The 5,198-nt window shown below is 43.0% G+C and overlaps 1 protein-coding gene and 1 long non-coding RNA gene across 2 annotated transcripts in view; one reads left to right on the plus strand and one right to left on the minus strand.

Moving 5' to 3' along the window:
* Positions 1-200, minus strand: part of ARL14EP (ADP-ribosylation factor-like 14 effector protein) — a 10,939-nt gene extending 10,739 nt beyond the window's left edge. The window contains exon 1 of the mRNA XM_005873071.2: positions 105-200. The gene's annotated coding sequence lies outside the window, so the exon portion shown is untranslated. The remainder of the gene's footprint in view (positions 1-104) is intronic.
* An 87-nt stretch (positions 201-287) lies between these two features.
* Positions 288-4,319, plus strand: LOC106727275. Its single transcript, XR_001363448.1, has 3 exons — positions 288-340; positions 2,411-2,456; positions 4,237-4,319. It is a non-coding gene; the product is annotated as an uncharacterized LOC106727275 (long non-coding RNA).
* The last annotated feature ends 879 nt before the right edge of the window (positions 4,320-5,198 follow it).

A 5,198-nucleotide genomic window follows, 5' to 3' on the forward strand; every position in this document is an offset into this window, starting at 1 on the left:
GGCCTCCGTGACCCGGCCCGAGTCTCCCTCCTTTCCAGGGACCCGTCTCCCCGCCCACGCCCCCGCTTCTTCCCTCCCAGAACCTCCCCCGCGGCCCGTTCCACCTGAGCGCGAGCTCCGCCGCCGGGTTCGCACAGAACTTGTAACCACGCACCACCACCTCCACGGCCTACTTCTCGGCGCGCCCTCGCACTACCACCGAGAGGACGGCGAGCGAGAGCTAGAGGGGCCCGGCGCGACCATAGAGAGCGACGCGGGGGGAGCCTAGAGCGGAAGGAGCCGGGCGCCCCCTGCGGCGGAAAGGACGAGGCGGTGTCAATCGGCGAATGAATGATTCAAGGTGAGGCAACAGTTGCTTCTTTCGCTGGCGAGATGTTGTTGTTTTCGGGAACTGTTCGGTCCCGGGGGCCGCCTCTTCCCAGGTGCAGGTTTGGCTAGCTTGGGTTCTGTCCGCGAATCTTGACGCCTGATCGTGAAGCCAAATGTTTGCACCCCAGTCTTTCTAACCCGTGGAGTAGAAGGGCATGTGTTAAAAGGACCTCAAGAACAGACCCTTTATTTAAGGTCTCACATTTTATTTCATTAATTTTATTCAAGCTAAAAGTATTCCAAAATGCATCTCTTTTTAAACTATTAAAAAAAATAGGTGTTTATTACTTTGTGTATAATATGGGCTCCGAGAAGATGCTTGTAAATGTTTTGAGGGGAGAAATCACTCTCTTGTATCTCTAATGTTTGCCACAGTTTAGGTACTCATTCATTTTAGAGTGGATTTCATTCATTTAGCATCTTTGAGAGCTCAAGACCCCTTCCAGCGGTTCTCAACCTGTGGGTCGCGACCATCGGAAAACACATAGAGCATATCAGATATTTACATTACGATTCATAACAGTAGCAAAATTACAGTTATGAAGTAGCAACGGAAATAATTTTATGGTTGGGAGGGTCACCACAACATGAGGAGCTGTATTAAAGGGTCGCGGCATTAGGAAGGTTGAGAACCACTGCTAGGCTAAAGGGACTCAGCCTTCAACCATTTTCAGGTGGGAGGTGGAGGGAAAAGCCTCCCAGCCCCCCAGTACTGTTTTTGTAGCCACGCTAGTGAAGGAAAAAAAAAAGTGAGACAGGGAGATACAGTCCACCAAGGCCCGAGCTTGCTAGTAATGCTGTACGCACTTAATGTAGGTTGTTCCCTGCAGGGAGCCTACGGCTCTTCCACCACCTCCTTGATTCCGTGCAAGCTGGCAGGGTTTTGCTACTCACCCTATTACACCAGTCTTAGAACTGGGGAATGAGAGAAAGGCAAAAACAGCAGATAACCCATTCAACTGTTTCTTCCGGAGGTCACATGCAGTAGCTTTTTTAGCAGTTACTTTATGGTTGGCACTTTGCTAAGAGAAAATGAGACAAACGAGTAAAACTTACCCCTCCTTTCAAAGAGCTCACAGGCCAGAGAGAGAAACAAAGGAGTCAAGCGTTAACCCCAGGGTGGCATGATAAATGCCACAATGGAAACACAGAACATGAACAGGGTAAAATGAGGATTACTAAGGCAGAGGCATTCTGAGAGGAGATTATTGCTTGAATTGAGCTGTCCTGTGGAAAACTAACCCGATGCAATGGGGGCTTTCAGGCAAACTGCTGCGAGGCAAGCTGTCCTAGAGGTAATGAAATAGAAGACTCACAGACCAAATGAAGATGCTTGAATAAAATGGTTTATGGACTCCATTTTAATGCCCAGTGAAAAGCAAGGGAAAAGAGTAGGAATACACTGACACATTTAGGATAGGATGCAAACAAGTGGAAGGACATCACTTGGATCTGGAGTTAAACAACGTTCAGATGTTCAATCAACCTCTTCCATTGATGATATGCTTATGAGGACCAGAGTTCAGGTCACAGAAGGGAGGCCCACATGCTTGCTCTGTTGGATAGGTGCTGGGAAACATGACTGGCCACAACCAGGGCTCTCTAATTAGCCTGAACAGACATGGGTTTATTTGCATTAATTAATTAATTAATTTATTTATTTATTTTTGGGATTGAGCACATGTGAGATTATACTAGGTGTCACCTCTGGATGAATGATTTGGTGGTGACATAGCTGTCAGCCCAGAGATGGCATAATTATTCATAGCTTAGTTTTTCTGCCCGTCCCCCCCCCCTTTTTTGTTTTTATTATAAATGTCCCTCTGTTCCATGATATTTTCAACTTATTTTAACTTGGGATGCCTTACAGTGTACTCACTATGTATATTTAATGGAATTCTGCCTATATTTCACAAAATACATGCTTACTCATATTCTCTATATAAAACATCCTATAAATTTTGCATTTATCTCATAAGCTGCCAGTGTACTTAACACTTTTTCTGACTAACACTTCTTATGACTTTCATCCATCCCTAAGGAAACTGCAAGGAATTCAGTATAGCTGAAGTGGGAAGCTGAGAAAGGTAAGTAGAGGACAGATAATGCTTTTTTATGTCGTATTAGAGATACTAAACTTTATTCTGAACTGAAGTGGAAAATTGTGAGGAGTATGGAGAATAGGGAAGAAGTACAGTACTGGGCAGGAGAGCCAGTTCTCTTTTGCCCTAATGCAGAGATTAATAATGATGTCCTCCATCAACTCAGTGTCTCTATGGGGTGAGATGATTCCTTCCCCTACCCCTTCCTTAAACATTTAGTAATGTCGGAAACATTTTTTTTTTCAGCTAGGGGGTGCTACTGATATTTAGTGGGGTGAGGACAGGGGAGTTCCTAAACATGCTATGTTGTGGAAGACAACCCCTCACAAAAGAATGATCTGGTTCAAAATTTCAACAGTGCCAAGATTGACATACCCCAAACTAAGGGAATTAAGAAAGCATAGAGAGCAAGCAGGCTACTTAGTAACTGATTAGCTATAGATGTGAGGAAGAAAGAGAGAATAATTTTAGGGTTCTGGCTTGGGTAATTGGGAGGACAAAAGGAGAAATGGGTTATGGAGAATAGAGAGAAGGAATTAAACCTTGGATATGTTAAGTCTAAGACAGCCAAGTAAAGATGCACAGTATGCCATTGGAAAGAAGAGGAAGGCGATGAGAGGAATTTGAGCTGAAGATCCGTTTTGGTAAATGTTAATACTAGATCAGTCTTTACAGATAAGCTTCAAGAAAGAATCTGAGCCCTAGCTGGTTTCGCTCAGTGTATAGAGTGTCAGCCTGCTGGCTGAAGGGTCCTGGGTTCAATTCCAGTTAAGGGCACATGCCAGAGTTGCAGGTTTGATCCCCAGTAGGGGATGTGCAGGAGACAGCCAATCAATGATTCTCTCTCATCATTGATGTTTCTATCTCTCTTCTCCCTCACCCTCTCTGAAATCAATAAAAATATATTTTTAAAAAAAGAAAGAATCTGAGATGTTGGCAAGCAATTACACAATTTTGCAGCATGCTAAAATTGCAAACAATAGATTTAGATCTCAAAGGAAGTCGCAGAAGGAAGAGGCAGTGGGGTAGCCAGAAAACAAAGGCAGAGCAAAGTCCCACCTACCAAGGAAGGCAAGAATTGAAAGCAGGGCTCTAGCAGTATGAGAGGGAGAGGTTGCTGCAGAACAGTACTGGCCTTTAGATGTACAATGAGAGTCACATATGTAATTGTAAATTTTTTAGTAGTAATATTAGAAAGTTTAAAAAGAAATAGGTAAATTACTTTATAAATATGTTTTGTTTAACCCAATATATTTAAAACATTATCATTTCACCATGTAATTAATATAAAATTATTAATAAAGTATGTTATAGCCCTTTTTTTTAAATACTAAGTTATTTTGAAATCTGGTGTGTATTTTATACCTCCAGTACCTTTCAATTTGGACTAGCCACTTTTCAGGTACTCACTTGCTCCATGTGGATAGTGGCTACCATATTGGATTGCATAACTGTATAAAATCAAGTAAAAAATAGACTAAAATATATTCTTTAGAGCAATTAGATGGTTATAGATGGTGTGATAAGAGCTCTTTCAGTGAAGTGGAGGGTAGAAGCCAGAATATACCCAGTTAAAGCATGGGAAGTTAGAGATAATAGCTACCATAGAGAACATTTTCAACAGCCTTTACTATTATTACTATAGTATGAAGGGCTTTTTTTTTTTTTTTTTTTTTTTAGTTTTGAGTATGATTAAGATTAAACAACACAATTCGGTTTTTTTAAATAGGTTTTAACAGTTATATTTGGACTTTTGCTTCGGCAGATTGCCCTCCTACTGAAAACAACTATTTTTAGATATTGGAGAATATCTAAATACTGAATTGTGATCCTGAAAGAAGAGAAACAACTAAGGTAAGTCCTGCCCTAGCTGGTTTGGCTCAGTGGATAGAGTGTCAGCCTGCTGACTGAAGGGTCCCAGGTTCAGGCATGTACTGCTTGCAGCTTGATCCCCCCGGCCCTGGTCAGGGTGCATGTGATGTGTCTCTCTCACATCAATGTTTCTCTCTGTCTCTCCCCCTCCTTTCCACTCTCTCTAAAAATCATTGGAAACATATCCTCGGGTAAGGATTAACAAAAAAATAAAAATAAAAAAATAAGGTAAGTCCTATAGTGATCCCAGCTTACTGCCTAGAACCGGAGTTCAGGTCATAGAGCCGGTAGGGGAACCTAAACAGAGACTAGTGGTTTCACCAAATGCAGGAGACAGAGATGGAGATTCAGAGAAGCTGATGGGCTGGTATCAGAGAGGAGGAAGTGGCACAGAGTCTTGGAGGTCTTCCCAGGTGAACCTTTTCCCTTATACCGAAGTGGGAAATGCCCGGCCCGGGCCATATAAGGCCCGAGAAATCATTTGGTCTGGCCCTGCAAAGGCATTTGGAGTGAGTTAATTAAATGTTTGACCAAATATAGCAGGCTAATTTTTAAATTGATAATTTTGTATGGCACGTGAATGATATAAATATCCAAATGGCCCTTGGCAGAAAAAATGTTCCCCATCCCTGCTTTATATCTTTGCCTGGGAATTGATCTGTGCAGTGGAAGAGTGAAACTCTGGGAGGTGCGTGAAAGAACCACCAAAAAGTAGTAGGCCAGCCCTAACCGGTTTGGCTCAGTGGATAGGGCGTCGGCCTGCGGACTCAAGGGTCCCAGGTTCGATTCCGGTCAAGGGCATGTACCTTGGTTGTGGGCACATACCCAGTAGGGGGTGTGCAGGAGACAGCTGAT

This window comes from Myotis brandtii, unplaced genomic scaffold, assembly GCF_000412655.1.
Source record: "Myotis brandtii unplaced genomic scaffold, ASM41265v1 scaffold399, whole genome shotgun sequence".
Lineage (NCBI taxonomy): Eukaryota > Metazoa > Chordata > Mammalia > Chiroptera > Vespertilionidae > Myotis > Myotis brandtii.